This window comes from Vicia villosa, linkage group LG6 (genome assembly GCF_029867415.1).
Source record: "Vicia villosa cultivar HV-30 ecotype Madison, WI linkage group LG6, Vvil1.0, whole genome shotgun sequence".
Taxonomy (NCBI): domain Eukaryota; kingdom Viridiplantae; phylum Streptophyta; class Magnoliopsida; order Fabales; family Fabaceae; genus Vicia; species Vicia villosa.
The window spans coordinates 37198832-37221402 of NC_081185.1; the positions used below are offsets into that span (position 1 = coordinate 37198832).

The 22571-nt window shown below is 37.6% G+C and overlaps 1 pseudogene; it reads left to right on the plus strand.

Moving 5' to 3' along the window:
• Positions 1 to 680: 680 nt before the first annotated feature.
• On the plus strand, positions 681 to 22464 carry LOC131613540 (uncharacterized; annotated as a pseudogene).
• Positions 22465 to 22571: the final 107 nt, after the last annotated feature.

The following is a 22571-nucleotide window of genomic DNA, read 5'->3' on the forward strand; positions in this document are numbered from 1 at the left end:
GATCATCTCCAGCTTTCTCTCAGGGGTGATTGATCGTTATGGGCTATCGACCTACCCCTCAGCCCCGCTCGGACCCGCACACGCCCCAATTGGGGGAGGGTGGCCATCTTTTCATGAGATACATATGCCTTCCCCCAAACCTAGATATGTCACTAGGACCATCATCGACTTTCACTCGCGATATCTTCCCTGTAGGCGAGCTTTCCCCATATTGATCCAGTGCAAGTGTCGTCACTTGATCTAGTCCTTGGCGAGGCAGAGGATTACGAAAGTGAGGAAGTAAGATATTGGAAATTCTCTTGAAACAGGTAATGAGAATTCTAATTGAGTATTGATTTTGTAGGAGAACTATGCCTCCAAGACGTGACAATACTAACGACCATCAGGTAGATCAAATGGCCCAAGCTATGGCCAATATGGCAGCCGCTGTTACTGCCCAAACTGCTGCTAAGCGGGACAGAGAGATAAGGGCCGAGGAATCAAGAGGATTAACCGATTTTCGCCACCACGACCCACCTAAATTCCAAGGGGATGTTACTCCTGAGAAGGCTGACTTATGACTACAGGAAATTGAAAAGATCTCTGAAGTAATCAATTGCCCTCCAGGGGCATGGGTGTTGTATGCCACCTATCTTCTCTTAGGCGATGCAGAGTATTGGTGGAGGAGCACTAGATTGATGATGGGGGGCGCACAGGAAGAAGTGAATTCGGAATCGTTTAAAACGAAGTTTTTATACAAATACTTTCCCATAGGTGCAAGGACCAAATTGGGAGACGATTTTCTGAAACTTCGACAGGGGGGTATGACTGTAGGTCAGTATGCCGCCAAATTTGAAAATTTATCTAGGTATTTCCGATTCTTTAGGGAAGGAGTAGATGAAGTTTACATGTGTCACCGTTTCCAAGAAGGACTCAAGTACAAACTACAAGACTCGGTGATACCATTAGGGATACAACGATTCCAACCATTGGTGGAGAAATGCAGAGAGGTGGAGGAGACAAAGAATAAAAGGACAAATCGCGGGACGATCCAGAACTCTGGAGGACCTAGCCGTTCAAATTTTCAGAATCAAGGACGTAATAAACAACAAATAAGACCATACCAACGGCCACATTATAACAACCGAGGACCTCAAAGAACAGAAAACTATAACACTAGGGGAGGAGAGGGAGGAACTCAAGTTGCCTCAGGGGTACGTTGTCACCAGTGTGGTGAGGGTGAACATTATGCGAGCGATTGTCCTAATAAGGGTCCTATATGCTTCAAATGCAACAAAAAAGGACATGTGGCAAAGGACTGCAAAGCCCCAACGGTAGAGCTAGCCGTGAATACTGCCAGAAATGTTCGACCAACTGCTCAAGGAAGAGTGTATTGCATGGGTGCAGAAGGAAGATCTCCGTCCAACAACTTGATCCAGGGGAATTGTGAAATTGAAGGTACCATTTTAACTGCACTTTTTGATTCTGGGGCAACGCATTCATTCATATCCAAGGATTGCGTTGATAGATAGAAAATGATAGTAACTCCATTACCTTTTGACTTGGTAGTATCTACCCCTGCTAAGGTTATAACTGTGAACACTGCATGCTTGTTATGTAGAGTAGTGGTTCAAGAGAGGGAATTTCTAGTTAATCTAATATGTTGGACCCTACAATCTCTCAAGATTATTCTCGGAATGGATTGGATGTCATATCATTATGTTATGTTATATTCTGCTCGAAAGTTGGTTATTTTGCCTGAGCTGGGGGTTGTTAAATACCTATCAGCTAACCAACTTAAAGCTTCTCGAAAGAGTGGAGCCTTGGACCTTTCAATACTTGCTAGTACAGAGGTTATGGCTGAAGTTAAGATTGAAGAAATGTTAGTCGCTCGAGACTTTCAGGATGTGTTTCCTAATGAGATTCCGGGTTTAGACACGAACGGTGTAGACACGATCATTTTTCCAAGATCTAATTCAGTTACTACGAACGGTGCTGACACGATCAACCTCCAACAAACACTTCTCAATACATCTGAGCTCAGATACAGCCTAACGTACGGCTCATTCTAGTACTTCTCAATATAAAGGATCCAGTCTAACGTACGACTCATCCTAGGATACAACCTGACGTATGGTGTATTCTGACAACTATCAACACAGGGGACTTGGTCTAACGTACGACCTATCCTACAGCCTAACGTACAGCTTTTCCAGACATTTATCAATGCAATCGGACCCAGTCTAACGTATGACTCGTCCTAAAGTTCAGCCTAACGCACGGCTTTCAAGACATTTATCAATGCAATTAGATACGACTAACGTATGACTCATCCTTCAGCCTAACGTACGACTCTCCAGACATCTATCGATGCAATCAGACCCGGTCTAACGTACGACCCATCCTTCAGCCTAATAATATACAGCTTATCCAGACATCTATCGATGCAACTGGACACAGTCTAACGTATGACTCGTCCTAAAAGTATAGCCTAACATACGGCTTACTTTGACACTTTTCAATACAGTGGATTCAGTCTAATGTACGACTCATCCTAAGTATATCCTTCAGATACAGTCTAACATACAATATATTCTGACTCTCAAGTCCATCAAGCTGGATGGCATCTTTAAGCCCATCTCAATCAAGTCTCTCAATATCCGGATGGCGTCTTTATGCCCATCTACGACAAAAGTCCCTGCCTCAACAAGGGCAAATTTCTAGGTATTCTAGTGTTCAATCATCTTCTACCTTCAGATTCTGATAGGCACACAGGCCAATCTACATCTTCAGGTTTAAGAAGATTGAACAGGGGCAGCTGTCATACCCCAAAATTTGCCCTCATACATTTGCAAATGTCATTTTATTTCGAATAAGTGACGTAGCACAGTTGGTAAGGATTTGAGGTTAAAAGGTACATGAGCGAGAGGTCCCGGGCTCGAATCTCACTTCTATCATTTCTCCTTTTATATTTGTTTTCTAATTTTAACTCTAACTTTATTTCCATTATTCAAAAATCATAAAAATTGCATTTTTTTTTATTATTTTAATTTAATTTTCGCACTAATTAAATAGGCATTTTTTTAAAATGGTCAATTTTCACTTTTATGCATTTTTTAGTCAAAAAAATCACCAAAAATCATAAAATATTCAAACAAATCCAAAAAAGGAAGTTTTTTTATTTTATTTGTTCTATTTTTAACATTTTTTACAACTTGGGTAACAAGTAAAGATCTTTTTAAGAAAATATTAGTTAATCATTTAAAAGATCACAATCAAATTATTTTTGATTTAAGATTTTAATGAATAGTTAATATTTGATTTTTTTATTCCATATTTGTTGACCTAAGTTACACTATAAATATCACTAATTTTTACACATTATTGACAACAATTTTCTAACCCTTATTCTCACTCTCTCTCTCTCTCTTCTCACAAACACAAAAATTATTTTCTCCTCCTTCTCTCTAAGATCAAACTTCACTTTCTCTCATGAATACCATAACAACTTCTTAGCTTGTTAAAGAACATCGAGAACACTTTCAAAAAAAAACTCAAGAACTTACATCTTCCTCTCACCGTAGAACCGAGTGGTTCAACACACATATTTCCTCCACAAACCGCCATCGAAGCCCTCAGGTGGTGTTGTTTATTTTTTTTATTTTTGTTAGCTTTTTATTGGTTCAATTGATGGTCATGATTATTATTCTGAAAGTGTTATTTTCTTTTGATTTGATTTTGTTTGTGTGAATGGAGAAGAGAGAATACATATGGGGAAGAATATGAAATCACATAGAAAATAATCTACCAAAGACGTAGAAGAGGAAAACAAAAGAAAAGTAGAACTCAGTCAGAACCACCGAATCAACCAGATCCGCATCACTCTTTCACGCCTTAACCGCCGGTGATCCATCCACTAACACCAAAAGCACGCTGACAAAGCTGGTGGCATACAAGCGCCAATCACCTTCCCAACTCGGGTTCGACCCCCAGGTTTACCCTTTCTTTTTGTCAATTTTTTCTTCTTTTTTCTTTCTTTACAATTTTCTTTATTTAACCACATAATTAAAATCAACTCATAACTAATTAGGACTAGGATTAGGGTTTAGACTATTAATTATTTTTTCTTTCACCTTTTTGTTTAATTAATTTAATTTTAATAATTAGGTTGTTTAATTCATTTAATTTCCATAAAGTCATAAAATCACAAAAATTAGTTTTAATAGTTAATTTGATTTTATTTTTAACATAATTTTGATTGATTTATTAACTAGGATTTGATTAGATTTTTTAGATTTAATAAGTAAAATCAATTAGAGGTTTAATTAGATTAGATTTAATTTGTACATAATTAGATAATTAGATTTATTTTCATTAATTAATTAGATTTAAGTTTATTTTCATAAATAATTTAGATTTAGATTTTAATTAACATTAAATCCCTTCTAATTCTCTTCTTTTCATCCCTACTTCTCGGTCCTCCGATTTTATTCATATTATTATGTATTTGTTTCGATGTTGTAGTAGTAATTAGGATTTTTATTTCCGTATTTTATTTTTCGTAGTTTTATTATTATGTAACTGCTAAGGGTTGTAATAGTAATTAGGCTTTTTATTTTCCGCATATTTTATTAATTATTATGTAACTGCCCCAAATCCGTGTAATAGTTTTAGGATTTACTTTTCCGCACCTTTACTATTTCTGCACTTCACCTTTCCGCACTTCCCCGGGTTTTTGGCTATGTAATCCCCCATCCCGAAGCCTTGTAATAGCGTAGGACTTTATTTTCCGCATTTTTATATTATTGTAAATATTAACTGCGTGGTTAGTAACATAGGGAGTGGCAAGACTAATAACTGGACTTAGATCACTAATTAAAAGATAAATATCTGAATTGAATCACGTGATTGTTGCACCCACACACCTTTATGGTAATCCCTCTTATTGCTGCCTTTCGATCAAATAGTCAAGTCCCTCAAATGCGAGGATACCTAAGCAAAACAAATGTACTCTCAGTTCATCATCATAAGATCATAGTCCCTTCGAAGTTGCCTATGATAAATAAATGATCTTGTCCCTCGAAGTTGCCTCGGAATATGATGATTGTCCCAATTGCTAAGGTATCCTCGTTGGTTGCCTAAAAAAGATTAATGACTATTCTATACTTCCCTAAAGACTACCTACCTCTACATGGTAGGGACAGTTTTATGGCGAACGATATTTCCTCGATGACCCTTTACATCCAATGAAAGGACTTCCTACCCTCCTATGGTATGGATAGCCCTTTCAAACTGAAAAGCTGAAAGAACAGAATCTTTAAAACTTAGGGTAGGTGCTCCTGATTGCTTACTCTTTTCAAATTCAAATTCAAAATCTTTTTTCCCTCTTATTTTCAAATCTATTCAAAACAAGGCTACGCTTATTTACAAGCTAAAGTCCTTGTCTTTTCCTATTCACACACTACACTTCAAACATTTTTGAAAACAAAGTGAGCTAAGCAATTAAGAGCCCATGGATAACCATGGATACAAAGGGTGCTTACACCTTCCCTTTGTATAACCTACCCCCCGAACTCAATCTCTTTTAAAAGGTCTTTTTCTGTTCTTTTAGCCTTTCTAAAATTGGATAAAATAAAAGTCGGTGACGACTCTTGCTATCCGCAACATTTCTTTAAAGTCTTTTCTCCCACCGTATTACAGAACTGGCGACTCTGCTGGGGATATTCGAATAAAAGAGGGGTTACCTTAAAGTTTAGGATTCACTTTAAAATGTTTTTTATTGTTTGCTTTGCTTGCTTTAATTTTCAGGGCTGTTTTGGGAATTAAATGAAGGACGAATCCTACACCCGGATTCAAGTACACTTAATATAGGAGCGGCATAGTCATGGAGACCTCCCTTGTGCATGCTTGGGATTGGTCAATATGAAGTCCGCACTTGAGTTAGGCCTCCACTGGTTATTGTGTACCTCTTTTGCATGAGAGAGGTTTACGCATGTATCTTTGGGTGCGTCAGAGCTCAAGTACCTTTAGTCACCTTTAACCCATCTTAACTTTTAGGAACGTAGTGTGAGGGCTATTCTTGGTGCATGCCAAGTTATGGTCGCGACTCGATACTACAGCTCAGATAGGTTTCTTCCTAAAGTATCATTGCATGGTATGCATGTACCATGTTCGAGGGTGCTTTAGAAGGGGCTGACAATTCTGGGTCACTGGTAGAACCCGTTGCTGAAATCTCTTTATCCATAGAAGTACCTTTGGGGAAGGGTAGTTACCTAGTTAAACTCCATGCAAGCCTTTAAACCTAAGGACATTTGTGTGACTTGCTTGTGTGTGCTACTAACCCTTCTATTTCCTTGCAGGATTTGCTTGTAGGACATTTCGTCCTTATTACCTTATGCTTTACCTATTGTATTACATTCGCATAACACCATGACATCATGACATCATACTTTCAAATTCGGAGGTATCCCAAATCAGAGGTGATGACCCACTCGATATGGTGAGCTTGATTCTCAAAGAAGGACGTTAAAAAACAAAAGTCAGAATTCTTCAGACAAAGACGCGACCTAATCATTTTCTAATGTTGCTAACTAAATTCCTAAAGATCCTTGAAAAGATTGCATTTGCATTCACAACATCACATAGAACTAACTTTGCCTTTCAGGTTGACCAACTGGTCAGACAAATACCATCAACAAATTAATCTCTATCAGATGAACATTCTGGAAGCTTGACCCCCAGACTTCTGAAACATTCCAATCAGATGAACATTCTGGAAGCTTAACCCCCAGACTTCTGAAACATTCCAATCAGATATACATTCCAGAAGCTCGAACCCCAGACATTCTGAAACATTCCAATCAGATGAACATTCTGGAAGCTTGACCCCCAGACTTCTGAAACATTCCAATCGATATACATTTCGGAAGCTCGAACCCCGGACATTCTGAAACATTCCAATTAGACGAACATTCTGGAAGCTTGACCCCCAGACTTCTGAAACATTCCAATCAGATATACATTCCGGAAGCTCGAACCCCAGACATTCTGAAACATTCCAATCAGATGAACATTCTGGAAGCTTGACCCCCAGACTTCTGAAACATTCCAATCAGATATACATTCCCAAATCTCGAACCCCGGATACTCTGAATCTCTACACCAGTTCCACAACAACGATGTAAGCCAGAGGCACCTAAGTGTTAATTCACCAAAATTGACATGTCAGTAGATCAGGCACTGCAATACCCGTCAAAGGCAGGAATGATGACTGTAAGGGATCCGCCTCAACACATCAACACTTCCTCCTCTAAAGCACAATCCAAATGTGCGATGCGCCTACCATTCCAATAGCTGATGGGCACTAAAGATTAAGATCCAAGACATGATTGATGCTGGTGAAATTGAGTTCAATCCTCCCAAGGCTCATATGGTGATCATTGCTCTCATACCTAATCATGACAAGATTGATTAATGTCTATAAGGATGGACTATCGGTTCATTAGCTCTACTTTCATTTGCAATCTTTATTTTGTTTGATTAAACATTCGACTTATGATAGACATTATCTGTTTTAATAATAATCATCAGTGCATTGCATATGTTTGTCTTGAATAAATTATTTCGCTATCACTCATTTTAAATTATGTCTTTACTTTGCATATGTTTTGTGATATTCAACTCCTGCCAAGCTGTAAGCCTTTTAAGGGAGGATGACGAAAATGATACCACAACCTCATATAGTATGCTTTTGAATAGACTATGCTGACGATGTACAGGCATTGTTTCAATTCCTAAAACAGTGGAGATATAAGGATGTTAATCCCTCGTCAACCCCGTTGAGCCTAAGGAGTAGAAGTTTTTTTCACGTGCAAATTAAAACCCTTAATCATAACCCGGGGCAGGGTAGATTCTCAGTTAACTCAATTATACCAGTTGCTTTACACAAGTGATGATGGATTCCCGTAATTCTCAAGTCAGGCAGTCAATATCCATAAAAAAGAAAAAAATGAGAAAAAATGTCAAGTCAAAACCTATGAAGGAGACTTATCAAGAACTAAAACATCCCGCTGAGTGTAATCTCAAAATAAACAGTTCAGGCAAAAGTTAGGGATAACAAAGTTAAAAAAAGAGGTTGCTAAAAGATCCTCGACAAAAGAAAACGTTTCAAAAGAGGTCACTACAAATCCTCGACAAAAAGAAAGTATTATCGAAAAGGATGACTGCCTGTCCAAATAAACTTCTGGTACTTTTAACCATCATCAAATGTCTGTGGTATGACTTCAAGATTAACTGAGCATAGGATCGAAGAACATCACGAAGATGGGGTTTGGGTACAAATAAACTTTGAGCCGTTATCCTTTATTTCTTAAACCGTGAACCAAGTCACGTTACAACCCTTGAAAGTCCTAACTGAAGCATGGTTAGTTCGAAAGCATACTGCCACCAAAAAGGTATCCTGACTCCTTAAGGTTTACCACAAATGCTGAGTTGATATTTCGTTTTTACAAACATCACGTTTTTATAAACGTCACGCTTTTACATCTCCTGTTTTAATGTTTTTCAAAAAAAATAAGACAGACATATGCATTGCATCTCATGAATTCATTATTAAACATATTTTGCTACATAATTTCAAACGTTAGCATAAGGAAGAATTTGCATAGGGTACAACTAATGACCAAAAGCTATCTCGACAGATGAAATCATTTCAGAAGCAATGTCTCCTACGTATACATGGGGCATGACACAGTTCATCCAGTCGATCTGGGGAAATCAGGTCAAGATTCAGAGAATCTCTCTAGAATGCCAATCAATCAGAGGCATGTACCCAAGTGGGTCTGAAGCTACTTCCCAATCAGTCAGGGGAATAATACTATGTACTAGGGGCATGTCACTCATAGTATACATCTCATAAGGTCCTCACGAGGCAAATCTCTTCAAATTCCCTAATAGCTGGGGCAAAGCTATGCAAGGCCTGTTTGACAATTCGATCAATACTCATTGGTGTGTCTCAATTAATACAAGTCCAGGAATGGCAGTTACTATAAATACTGGGGGCAATGTTCAAGGAATCCATGCCTTCCCACAGAGTCGACTTAACAAGATCATATCCTCACAGAGTAATCCTCAAGAAGATATATTCAAACGTTCTTGTCCCAACAAGGACTTAGTTCCTCAACGGAGTTTACATCTTTGACATTGCCAGTTCCCCTACACTTTTCTCTTCTCCAAACAAGTTTATTCATCTCTCTTATCTCCAGCCAGGGTACGTCAAGGTCGATCTTTCAAATTACTTCTTTCCCCAAACAGAAGTAAAAAATCCCCAGCTGAGCATCCTCGAGCATGAAGCGGGAGTTCCTACTAAAAAGGAAGACCTGTGTTAGAACAAAATTTGTTCTGATCAATATTCTTAGTTTTGATGATAACAAGGATATGAATTTTGTGTGAGATAATGTGGTACTCTAATACATTGCAATTTCCCTTTCAGGAAATATATAAAGAGTATGCACAAATCAGCGCTCAGAAGCTTTGTCTCAGAAGGTTCAGCATGCAACATCAGAACATGGTCTGGCAAGACATCAGAAGATGGTCAAGGCAGAATCAGAACATGGGTCTATGGAAGCATCAGAAGAACTTGAGAGCAGAAGCAGAAGCACTGAAGTTCTCATGGTATCACGCTCAGAAGCACTTCAAGGTCAGAAGACAAGAAGATGCTATGCACCAAGCTGTTTGACTCTGATGATATTCAAACGTTGTATACATAAACATCAGATCAGAAGAAAGTACAGGTGGCAGGCTACGCTGACTGACAAAAGGAACGTTGGAAGCTATTAAAGGCAACGTCAGTAGACACAGCGTGAACAAGGCTCGAGGTAGTTGACAAAAGCGTGAAACATTAAATGCAATGTTGTACGGAATATGCAAAGCATTAAATGCTCCCAATGGTCATCTTCTCAAGTGCCTATAAATATGAAGTTCTGATGAGAAGCAAGGTTACTAATCCTGAACGAACTTATTCTGAAAAACTCGCTGAAATGCTGTTCAACTCAAAGCTCAGAAACTTCATCTTCATCAAAGCTCACTACATTGCTGTTGTAATATATTAGTGAGATTAAGCTTAAACGTTAAGAGAAATATCACTGCTGTGATTATAGCTTTTCAGAAGCATTTGTAATACTCTTAGAATTGATTACATTAATTTGTAAGTAACTAGAGTGATCAAGTGTTGATCAGGATACTCTAGGAAGTCTTAGCTTGTGTCTAAGCAGTTGTAATTAGAGTGATCACGTGGTGGTCAGGATACTCTAAGAAAGTCTTAGCTTGTGTCTAAGCATTTGTTCCTAGAGTGATCAGGTTGTGATCAGGATACTCTAGAAGACTTAGTCGTGGGCTAAGTGGAAAACCATTGTAATCTGTTGCAATTAGTGGATTAAATCCTCAGGTGAGGTAAATCACTCTGTGGGGGTGGACTGGAGTAGTTTAGTTAACAACGAACCAGGATAAAAATAACTGTGCAAATTGTTTTTATCGTTCAAGTTTTTAAGACTACACTTATTCAAAGCCCCCCTTTCTAAGTGTTTTTCTATCCTTCAACTTGTACTTTGTATAACCAATTTAAATTTGGCCACTCCCATGATATTAGGCACACATCACATGCTTAAAGCTTTCACATAACACACACCAAGAAGCATGTGACAAAACCTAAGAAATATCATGGAACTCAGAACATAAACTATCATTCTGTTCCTCCTATTTCATATAATGCTAAACCCAAGTTCAATCAGAACTTGAGGAAAACTAACAAGAAAGGACCCAAGAAGATGTGGGTACCTAAGGATAAGATTATTCCTATTGCAGATATCCTTGGCTACAAAGAAGGAAAAGCACAACATGTCATGGTACCTGGACTCTGGATGCTCGCGACACATGACAGGAAGAAGGTCTATGTTCCAAGACCTGGTGCTTAAATCTGCTGGAGAAGTGAAGTTTGGAGGAGATCAGAAGGGCAAAATTATTGGCTCAGGAACTATAAAGTCTGGTAACTCTCCTTCTATTTCTAATGTTCTTCTAGTAGATGGATTAGCTCATAACTTATTGTCCATAAGTCAATTAAGTGACAATGGTTATGACATAATCTTTAATCAAAAGTCTTGCAAGGCTGTAAGTCAGAAGGATGGCTCAATCCTATTTACAGGCAAGAGAAAGAACAACATTTATAAGACAGATCTTCAGGATCTTAAGAATCAGAAGGTGACTTGTCTTATGTCTGTTTCTGAAGAGCAATGGGTCTGGCACAGAAGATTAGGACATGCTATTTTGAGAAAGATTTCTCAGATTAACAAACTAAATCTTGTCAGAGGACTCCCTAATCTGAAATACAAATCAGATGCTCTTTGTGAAGCATGTCAGAAGGGCAAGTTCTCCAAACCTGCATTCAAGTCTAAGAATGTTGTCTTTTCCTCAAGGCCGTTAGAACTTTTGCACATTGATCTGTTTGGCCCAGTCAAAATAGCATCTGTCAAAGGGAAGAAATATGGATTAGTCATCGTTGATGATTATAGCCGCTGGACATGGGTAAAGTTCTTGAAACACAAGGATGAGTCTCATTCAGTGTTCTTTGAATTCTGCACTCAGACCCAAACTGAGAAGGAGTGTAAAATCATAAAGGTCAGAAGTGATCATGGTGGTGAATTTGAGAACAAATTCTTTGAGGAGTTCTTCAAAGAAAATGGTTTTGCCCATGATTTCTCTTGTCCTAGAACTCCACAACAAAATGGAGTTGTAGAACGAAAGAATAGGACTCTACAAGAAATGGCCAGAACCGTGATCAACGAAACCAATATGGCTAAGCACTTCTGGGCAGAAGCAATAAACACTGCATGTTATATTCAGAATAGAATCTCTATAAGACCTATTCTAAATAAGACTCCTTATGAATTGTGGAAGAACAGAAAGCCCAACATTTCATATTTTCATCCTTTTGGATGTGTTTGTTTTATTCTGAACACTAAAGATCATCTTGGTAAGTTTGATTCTAAGGCACAAAAGTGTTTCCTTGGATATTCTGAACGCTCTAAAGGCTACAGAGTATACAATACTGAAACATTAGTTGTAGAAGAATCAATCAATATCAGGTTTGATGATAAGCTTGGTCTTGAAAAGCCAAAGCAGTTTGAAAATTTTGCAGATATTGATATTGATATCTCAGAAGTTGAAGAACCAAGAAGAAAAGTTTCAGAAGCTGAAAACCAAAGCAGCAAAGAATCAGAAGATCAAGTTGCTGCATCCTTGGAAAATCTGAGAATTTCTGAAGAACCAACTATCAGAAGATCATCTAGACTTGCTTCAGCTCATTCAGAAGATGTGATCCTTGGGAAGAAAGATGATCCTATCAGAACAAGATCATTCCTAAAGAATGACAATCAGAAGCAGTGATCAGAATCAGTAGGCGTAAAGTCTATTCAGAAAAATACAGCTGTCATCTATTTTTTTGGATGATGAACGCGTGTCTGTACGGTTAGTAAAAAGCGTGCAGTTGAAAAGACGCCGATCTAGGTAACTGTGTTAAATCATTTCATTTACCGTGTTCTCTCTCCTAATGTCATTTCTCATTAAATGCATAATGATTTCGTTATTTTCAAATCATTTAAATAACCCGCTTCACCTTCATTCCTTCTTTTTCTCTCTCTCTCTCTCTCTCTCTCTCTCTCTTTTGTGCATCCCTTTCGTTGCATCTGTTTTTCAAACCCTAGTTTTTGATTTGATCTCAAAGCATAATCATCATGAACTCATCTTCATGTTTATCAAATTCAAAAGAAAGACTCACTTCTACACAAATCCTTCTACGCAAATATGAGTATGCTCCATTAAAAACATGCTTAATACCCACGGAAGAACTGGAACTTCTTTGTGAATCTGCTGTGGACATCAACAACCTAAAATCAAATGGCTTTAAGTGTGATGCAAGAGTCTTTGAGCAAGGATGGTCTAAATATCTTGATAGATTGGTTGGTCCAATTTATCCTGAACTTGTGAAGGATTTCTGGGAACATGCAACGGTTACTCCAACTCCCATCATTTCATTCGTGCTAGGGCATGAAGTGGTTATCACTGAAAAGCTCATCAGGAAGTTGTACAATCTGAATGATGAAGAAGGTTGGTCTGGTCTTCAACATGCAACAGTTGACTGGTCTAAAGTTGAACAACAAATCTCTCTGGCTTTTGGAATTGATTCTCATAACACGGGCACCTTAAGGCCGTTTTATCAAGTATGGGCTGAGATTATTCTGGGTTCTCTTCACCATAGAAAGAAGATGCTCTCCTCCTCCTACATCAGTCCGGATCACAAGTATACTCTTTTCTACATTGGCAGAAAGATAGAGATCAACATCTCTCATATTCTGTTTGAGAATCTGAAGACTTCTATTTGTGAGTCAAGAGAAGATGAAAGGGCGAAGTACCCTCATATTTCAAGAAAGACTATTCCCTTCGGAAGAATGATTTCAGACATTCTGATTGAAAGCAAAGTGCTGGACTCCATCAGAAAACTCAATGCGTCCCATTTTCTTGGAGTAGTTCAAGGTCCCATCTTCAATGGTGTGGATTTGTTCAGACTGGAACTCATTCAAAATGTACCGTCTATGTGCACAAGCTTTCCTGACATCCTGTCAAGAAGAGTTGTTGTTGAAGGTTTTGCCTCTTTGTTTCATAAAGAACTGCATCAAGTTGTCAAGCTTTACCTGGAAGATTGTGTTAGGAAGCAATCAGATATTGATCCTGCTTGGATCCGTGGCAGAGTACTTCCGTCCAAAGCTGATCTTCTGAAGAAGGATCAGAAGGAACAAAAGGCTAGGCTAAAAAGAAAGGCCCGAGAAGATGAGGTTATGAAAGCCAAGAAGTTGAGGGTCACCTATGATCCTGACAAGGTGGACTCTGAAGAACGAAGGGAGAAAAGGATCAGAGACTCCTTTCACAGAACCAGATCTTCACATACTTCTTCTGAACACGTCTCCAAGCAAGTTTTTACTCCACCTCCTTCTGTCCCTAAACCATCTCTCCAATCACCTCCATCTGAACCAAAAGTAAACTTATCTTTACCAAATCCTTCTCCATCATCTTTTTCCTCTCCCATTCTAAACCCCACACCTCTAAGTATTCTTCCCCCAACTCCTTCTGATAAATCTTTCTCACCAATTCCCTTTACAAATACTCCATCCTCTTCTCAATCTATCCTTTTTAATATTCCATCCTCATCAATCATTCTCTCAGATATCCCTTCTTCCTCATCCACCGCACCTCCACCTTCTATATCCCATCCCTTACCTACCAGAAAATCCAAACCCTACTGTCTTCTCTACCCTGACTACAAATTCACCTTCAATCCGCCTGAACTTGAACCCTATACCTACTTGGAACTATTCAGACATGAGGTGATTAGCAGTCTAGACCTTCTGAAGGATGCCTTTCTAAATGGTCTGGATGATGTTTCTACAAGAAATCTTTGGAAAAGCTTTCGCAAGGATTTTCAAGTAGAAGCAATGGGAGTACAGAAAAGACTAGTGGCTGCTGCCCCTGGTTACCTTCTGGAGGGTGATAATGGTATATACTACCATCCTCTCAGAAATTGTGTTGCTGCTGAGGAGAAGCAGTTTGTGGATGAATTGGAAGAAGCAAGACTGGCTGCTGCATTGGAAGCTAATCCTTGCAGGGAGATTGTGGTCTGGATACCTCAATATCCTGTTCTACTTGGGGATTTCAAGACTCTCTTTGACTTTTTGAGGGAAAACCCTTCTAAGAAAGACCCAAGCTTGGTCATTCCAGAAGTTGTTGACCCACCAGAAGTTGAAGGTCCTTCTGCCCCCAGGAACCTAGCTGCCATTCTTCAGGCACTTGAGAATGGAGATTCTGAGGTTCCTGCTGCAGAGTATGGAGATGCTTCTATGCAAGAAGCAGATGTAGAAGATCATGTTGCTGAATCAGTTCCTGTTGAGGAAATCCCTGCAAATGATCTATCAATGGAAGGACTCTGAAAGTTCTTCAGAAGAACCAGGATGAGCAAAGCTCAGTCAATGCTGAGTTTAGAGCTTTCATAGAGAAGCAGAATGAGCACAACAATGGGGTTCAAGAGATGCTGGCCAAGATCTTGTCAAGGCTAGGGTCATCTTAGATTGAGTCTTAGTTGTTTTGTTTTTGCTTTTGCTGCATCTGTTTTGTGCATCTTCTCTTCCTTATCTTCTTGTACTTCTGTTACTTTTGTCTGCTTGAACTTCAATGAAAATTATCTTTTTCTTCCATGTGTTTCTTTTTGTTTTTCATCTGAATCTTTTATGTTTTTGATGTTATGACAAAAAGGGGGAGAAATATGTGATAAATGATTTGATTTAATCAGTTGCTTTACTAACAGAACTTGCAAAGTTCTATGCTTTAAGTTGTGTTGTTGCAGGAATTGAAGATTAAAGATCAACATGAAAAGCAACAAGATGAATCAAGTTCTTGGATTCTTGAAGCAAGTTGAGTGCTATGAAGCTTCAGAATCAGAATATGATTTGAAACATTATGTCTATTTTTTCTGATACATTCTATATGGCTCTGATACATATTATGTGTTCTGAAACATATTCTATGTTCTGACTCATTCATGCTGACTTTTGTCGTTTAGTTTTGTTCTGTAACATTTCAGGATGTAGAGATGCTCTGATGATGCTCTGGTACATTCAACAATGTTCTGATACAATCTAGCATGAAGTGATGTAAGAAGAAATTCAAGCTCTGAAGCTGTCCCGATGGAAGCAGAAGTCAGAAGCTGTGAATGTTCTGAAGATCTAAAGAAATTCAAGTTCTGAAGCTGTCCGATGGAAGCAGAAGTCAGAAGCTGTGAATGTTCTGAAGATCAAAGAAATTCAAGTTCTGAAGCTGTCCAATGGAAGCAGGAATCAGAAGCTGTGAATGTTCTGAGGATCTAAAGAAATTCAATGTTCTGAAGCTGTCCTATGGAAGCAGAAATCAGAAGTCATGAATGTTCTGAAGATCAAGCACTGTGAACGTCTCTACTGAAATACTCAGGGAAGTCTTTTATTTATAAAATTCTTCTAGTATTAATTTCAGGGGGAGATTATTCATCTCAGGGGGAGATTGTTAATCTCAGGGGGAGACATATTCACATGCTTATGCTATAGCTGTGTAAATTGTCTTTAGCCGTCCGTTCTTTCTGATCGCAAATTCATATCATTTATATATGTTTTTGTCATCATCAAAAAGGGGGAGATTGTTAGAACAAGATTTGTTCTGATCAATATTCTTAGTTTTGATGATAACAAGGATATGAATTTTGTGTGAGATAATGTGGTACTCTAATACATTGCAATTTCCCTTTCAGGAAATATATAAAGAGTATGCACAAATCAGCGCTCAGAAGCTTTGTCTTAGAAGGTTCAGCATGCAACATCAGAACATGGTCTGGCAAGACATCAGAAGATGGTCAAGGCAGAATCAGAACATGGGTCTATGGAAGCATCAGAAGAACTTGAGAGCAGAAGCAGAAGCACTGAAGTTCTCATGGTATCACGCTCAGAAGCACTTCAAGGTCAGAAGACAAGAAGATGCTATGCACCAAGCTGTTTGACTCTGATGATATTCAAACGTTGTATACATAAACATCAGATCAGAAGAAAGTACAGGTGGCAGGCTACGCTGACTGACAAAAGGAACGTTGGAAGCTATTAAAGTCAACGTCAGTAGACACAGCGTGAACAAGGCTCGAGGTAGTTGACAAAAGCGTGAAACATTAAATGCAATGTTGTACGGAATACGCAAAGCATTAAATGCTCCCAACGGTCATCTTCTCAAGTGCCTATAAATATGAAGTTCTGATGAGAAGCAAGGTTACTAATCCTGAACGAACTTATTCTGAAAAACTCGCTGAAATGCTGTTCAACTCAAAGCTCAGAAACTTCATCTTCATCAAAGCTCACTACATTGCTGTTGTAATATATTAGTGAGATTAAGCTTAAACGTTAAGAGAAATATCAATATTGTGATTATAGCTTTTCAGAAGCATTTGTAATACTCTTAGAATTGATTACATTAATTTGTAAGTAACTAGAGTGATTAAGTGTTGATCAGGATACTCTAGGAAGTCTTAGCTTGTGTCTAAGCAGTTGTAATTAGAGTGATCACGTGGTGGTCAGGATACTCTAAGAAAGTCTTAGCTTGTGTCTAAGCATTTGTTCCTAGAGTGATCAGGTTGTGATCAGGATACTCTAGAAGACTTAGTCGTGGGCTAAGTGGAAAACCATTGTAATCTGTTGCAATTAGTGGATTAAATCCTCAGGTGAGGTAAATCACTCCGTGGGGGTGGACTGGAGTAGTTTAGTTAACAACGAACCAGGATAAAAATAACTGTGCAAATTGTTTTTATCGTTCAAGTTTTTAAGACTACACTTATTCAAACCCCCCCTTTCTAAGTGTTTTTCTATCCTTCAACTTGTACTTTGTATTCTCCACAACAGTCAGAGATTTATTTTCCCCGCCAGACGCTACTACAATCTACTATCATCATTAACAACATTTTGCATTCATAACATACATACGCCTCATGGCATATGCATAACATTCTCATTCATTTTAAAAAATAAACATTACAATACATGCATCACGATATTGCATAAAACTAATGTTGTTTTTTCAGTCTATTCCTACAAATCAAGTGAACATTATCTTCTAGATATAGTGCAGAGATAATCAAGTCAACGATTTAATTCTGACACTCATTCAAGACAGAGATTTAGTTCTGACACTTAATTTTGGATATCTTCTAGAGATAGTTCAGAGATAATCAAGACAGAGATTTAATTCTGATACTTAATTTTGGATATCTTCCAGAGATATTTCAGAGATAATCAAGACAAAGATTTAATTCTGATACTTAATTTTAGATATCTTCCAGAGATAGTTCAGAGATAATCAAGACAGAGATTTAGTTCTGATACTTAATTTTGGATATTCTCTAGAGATAGTTCAGAGATAATCAAGACAGAGATTTAGTTCTGATACTTAGTTCCGGGTATTCTCCAAAGATAGTTCAGAGATAATCAAGACAGAGATTTAGTTCTGATACTTAGTTCCGGGTATTCTCCAGATATAGTTCAGAGATAATCAAGAGACATTCAAAGATCTAATTCTATCATCACGAACGGTGTAGACACGATCATCCTTCCAAGGTCTTATTCAGTTACTACGAACGGTACTGAAACGATCAACATTCAAAGATCTAATTCTATCACCACGAACGGTGTAGACACGATCATCTTTCCAAGATCTAATTCAGTTACTACGAACGGTGCTGACACGATCAACCTCCAACAAACACTTCTCAATACATCTGAGCTCAGATACAGCCTAACGTACAGCTCATTCTAGTACTTCTCAATACAAAGGATCCAGTCTAACGTACGACTCATCCTAGGATACAACCTGACGTATGGTGTATTCTGACAACTATCAACACAGGGGACTTGGTCTAACGTACGACCTATCCTATAGCCTAACGTACGGCTTTTCCAGACATTAATCAATGCAATTGGACCCAGTCTAACGTATGACTCGTCCTAAAGTTCAGCCTAACGCACGGCTTTCCAGACATTTATCAATGCAATTATATACAGTCTAACGTACGACTCATCCTTCAGCCTAACGTACGACTCTCCAAACATCTATCAATGCAATCAGACCCGGTCTAACGTACGACCCATCCTTCAGCCTAATAATATACAGCTTATCCAGACATCTATCGATGCAACTAGACCCAGTCTAACGTATGACTCGTCCTAAAAGTATAGCCTAACATACGGCTTACTTTGACACTTTTCAATACAGTGGATTCAGTCTAATGTACGACTCATCCTAAGTATATCCTTCAGATACAGTCTAACGTACGACGTATTCTGACTCTCAAGTCCATCAAGCTGAATGGCATCTTTAAACCCATCTCAATCAAGTCTCTCAATATCCGGATGGCATCTTTAAGCCCATCTCCGACAAAAGTCCCTGCCTCAACAAGGGCAAATTTCTAGGTATTCTAGTGTTCAATCCTCTTCTACCTTCAGATTCCGATAGGCACACAGGCCAATCTACAGCTTCAGGTTTAAGAAGATTGAACAGGGGCAGCTGTCATACCCCAAAATTTGCCCTCATACATTTGCAAACGTCATTTTATTTCGAATAAGTGACGTAGCACAGTTGGTAAGGATTTGAGGTTAAAAGGTACATGAGCGAGAGGTCCCGGCCTCAAATCTCACTTCTATCATTTCTCCTTTTATATTTGTTTTCTAATTTTAATTCTAACTTTATTTCCATTATTCAAAAATCATAAAAATTGCAATTTTTTTATTATTTTAATTTAATTTTCGCACTAATTAAATAGGCATTTTTAAAATGGTCAATTTTCACTTTTATGCATTTTTTAGTCAAAAAATCACCAAAAATCATAAAATATTAAAAAAATCCAAAAAAGGAAGTTTTTTATTTTATTTGTTCTATTTTTAACATTTTTTACAACTTGGGTAACAAGTAAAGATCTTTTTAAGAAAATATTAGTTAATCATTTAAAAGATCACAATCAAATAATTTTTGATTTAAGCTTTTAATGAATAGTTAATATTTGATTTTTTTATTTCATATTTGTTGACCTAAGTTACACTATAAATATCACTAATTTTTACACATTATTGACAACAATTTTCTAACCCTTATTCACTCTCTCTCTCTCTCTCTCTCTCTCTCTCTCTCTCTCTCTCTCTCTCTCTCTCTCTCTCTCTCTCTCTCTCTCTCTCTCTCTCTCTCTCTCTCTCTTCTCACAAACTCAAAAATTATTTTCTCCTCCTTCTCTCTAAGATCAAACTTCACTTTCTCTCATGAATACCATAACAACTTCATAGCTCGTTGAAGAACATCAAGAACAGTTTCAAAAAGAAACTCAAGAACTTACATCTTCCTCTCACCGTAGAACCGAGTGGTTCAACACACATATTTCCTCCACAAACCGCCATCGAAGCCCTCAGGTGGTGTTGTTTATTTTTTTATTTTTGTTAGCTTTTTATTGGTTCAATTGGTGGCCATGATTATTGTTCTGAAAGTGTTATTTTCTTTTGATTTGATTTTGTTTGTGTGAATGGAGAAGAGAGAATACATATGGGGAAGAATATGAAATCACATGGAAAATAATCTACCAAAGACGTAGAAGAGGAAAACAAAAGAGAAGTAGAACTCAGTCAGAACCATCGAATCAACCGGATCTGCATCACTCTTTCACGCCTTAACCGCCGGTGATCCATCCATTAACACCAAAAGCACGCTGGCAAAGCTGGTGGCATACAAGCGCCAATCACCTTCCCAACTCGGGTTCGACCCCCAGGTTTACCCTTTCTTTTTGTCAATTTTTTCTTCTTTTTTTCTTTCTCTACAATTTTCTTTATTTAACCACATAATTAAAATCAACTCATAACTAATTAGGTCTAGGATTAGGGTTTAGACTATTAATTATTTTTTCTTTCACCTTTTTGTTTAATTAATTTAATTTTAGTAATTAGGTTGTTTAATTCATTTAATTTCCATAAAGTCCTAAAATCACAAAAAATAGTTTTAATAGTTAATTTTATTTTATTTTTAACATAATTTTGATTGATTTATTAACTAGGATTTAATTAGATTTTTTAGATTTAATAATTAAAATATATTAGAGGTTTAATTAGATTAGATTTAATTTGTACATAATTAGATAATTAGATTTATTTTCATCAATTAATTAGATTTAAGTTTATTTTCATAAATAATTTAGATTTAGATTTTAATTAACATTAAATCCTTTCTAATTCTCTTCTTTTCATCCCTACTTCTCGATCCTCCGATTTTATTCATATTATTATTATGTATTTGTTTCGAGGTTGTAATAGTAATTAGGATTTTTATTTCCGTATTTTATTTTTCGTAGTTTTATTATTATGTAACTGCCAAGGGCTGTAATAGTAATTAGGCTTTTTATTTTCCGCATATTTTATTAATTATTATGTAACTGCCCCAAAGCCGTGTAATAGTTTTAGGATTTACTTTTCCGCACCTTTACTATTTCTACACATTACCTTTCCGCACTTCCCCAGGTTTTTGGCTATGTAATCCCCCATCCCGAAGCCTTGTAATAGCGTAGGACTTTATTTTCCACATTTTTATATTATTGTAAATATTAACTGCGTGGTTAGTAACATAGGGAGTGGCAAGACTAATAACTGGACTTAGATCACTAATTAAAAGATAAATATCTGAATTGAATCACGTGATTGTTGCACCCACACACCTTTATGGTAATCCCTCTTATTGCTGCCTTTCGATCAAATAGTCAAGTCCCTCGAATGCGAGGATACCTAAGCAAAACAAATGTACTCTCAATTCATCATCATAAGATCATAGTCCCTTCGAAGTTGCCTACGATAAATAAATGATCTTGTCCCTCGAAGTTGCCTCGGACTATGATGATTGTCCCAATTGCTAAGGTATCCTCGTTGGTTGCCTAAAAAAGATTAATGACTATTCTATCCTTCCCTAAAGACTACCTACCTCTACATGGTAGGGACAGTTTTATGGCGAATGATATTTCCTCGATGACCCTTTACATCCAATGAAAGGACTTCCTACCCTCCTATGGTATGGATAGCCCTTTCATACTGAAAAGCTGAAAGAACAGAATCTTTAAAACTTAGGGTAGGTGCTCCTGATTGCTTACTCTTTTCAAATTCAAATTCAAAATATTTTTTCCCACTTATTTTCAAATCTATTCAAAACAAGGCTACGCTTATTTACAAGCTAAAGTCCTTGTTTTTTCCTATTCACACACTACACTTCAAACATTTTTGAAAACAAAGTGAGCTAAGCAATTAAGAGCCCATGGATAACCATGGATACAAAGGGTGCTTACACCTTCCCTTTGTATAACCTACCCCCCGAACTCAATCTCTTTTAAAAGGTCTTTTTATGTTCTTTTAGCCTTTCTAAAATTGGATAAAATAAAAGTCGGCGGCGACTCTTGCTATCTGCAACATTTCTTTAAAGTCAGTTCTCCCACCTTATTACACATCCCATCAAGGACTAGGATGTATGTTGATGCAGCACCGAAAGGCGGTAGCATATGCTTCGAGACAATTAAAGACCCACGAAAGGGATTATCCCACTTATGACTTGGAACTTGCAGCTGTAGTTTTTCCGCTAAAAATTTGGCGTCATTATCTCTACGGATCTACATTCACGGTGTTCAGCGACCATAAGAGTTTAAAGTATTTGTTTGATCAAAAGGAATTGAACATGAGACAAAGGATATGGATGGAAACCTTGAAAGACTATGATTTCACATTACAATATCATCCAGGAATAGAAAACGTGGTGGCAGATGCATTGAGTAGAAAAAGGTGTCCTTGCAAGTTGCAACAACATCATTGATGGCAAAACAACAAGAACTGTGGGAAACATTCAGGGACATGCACCTAGACGTAAAATTGGGCCAAGGAACTCTTCACTGTGGGATGATTAAAATCTCTAATGGACTT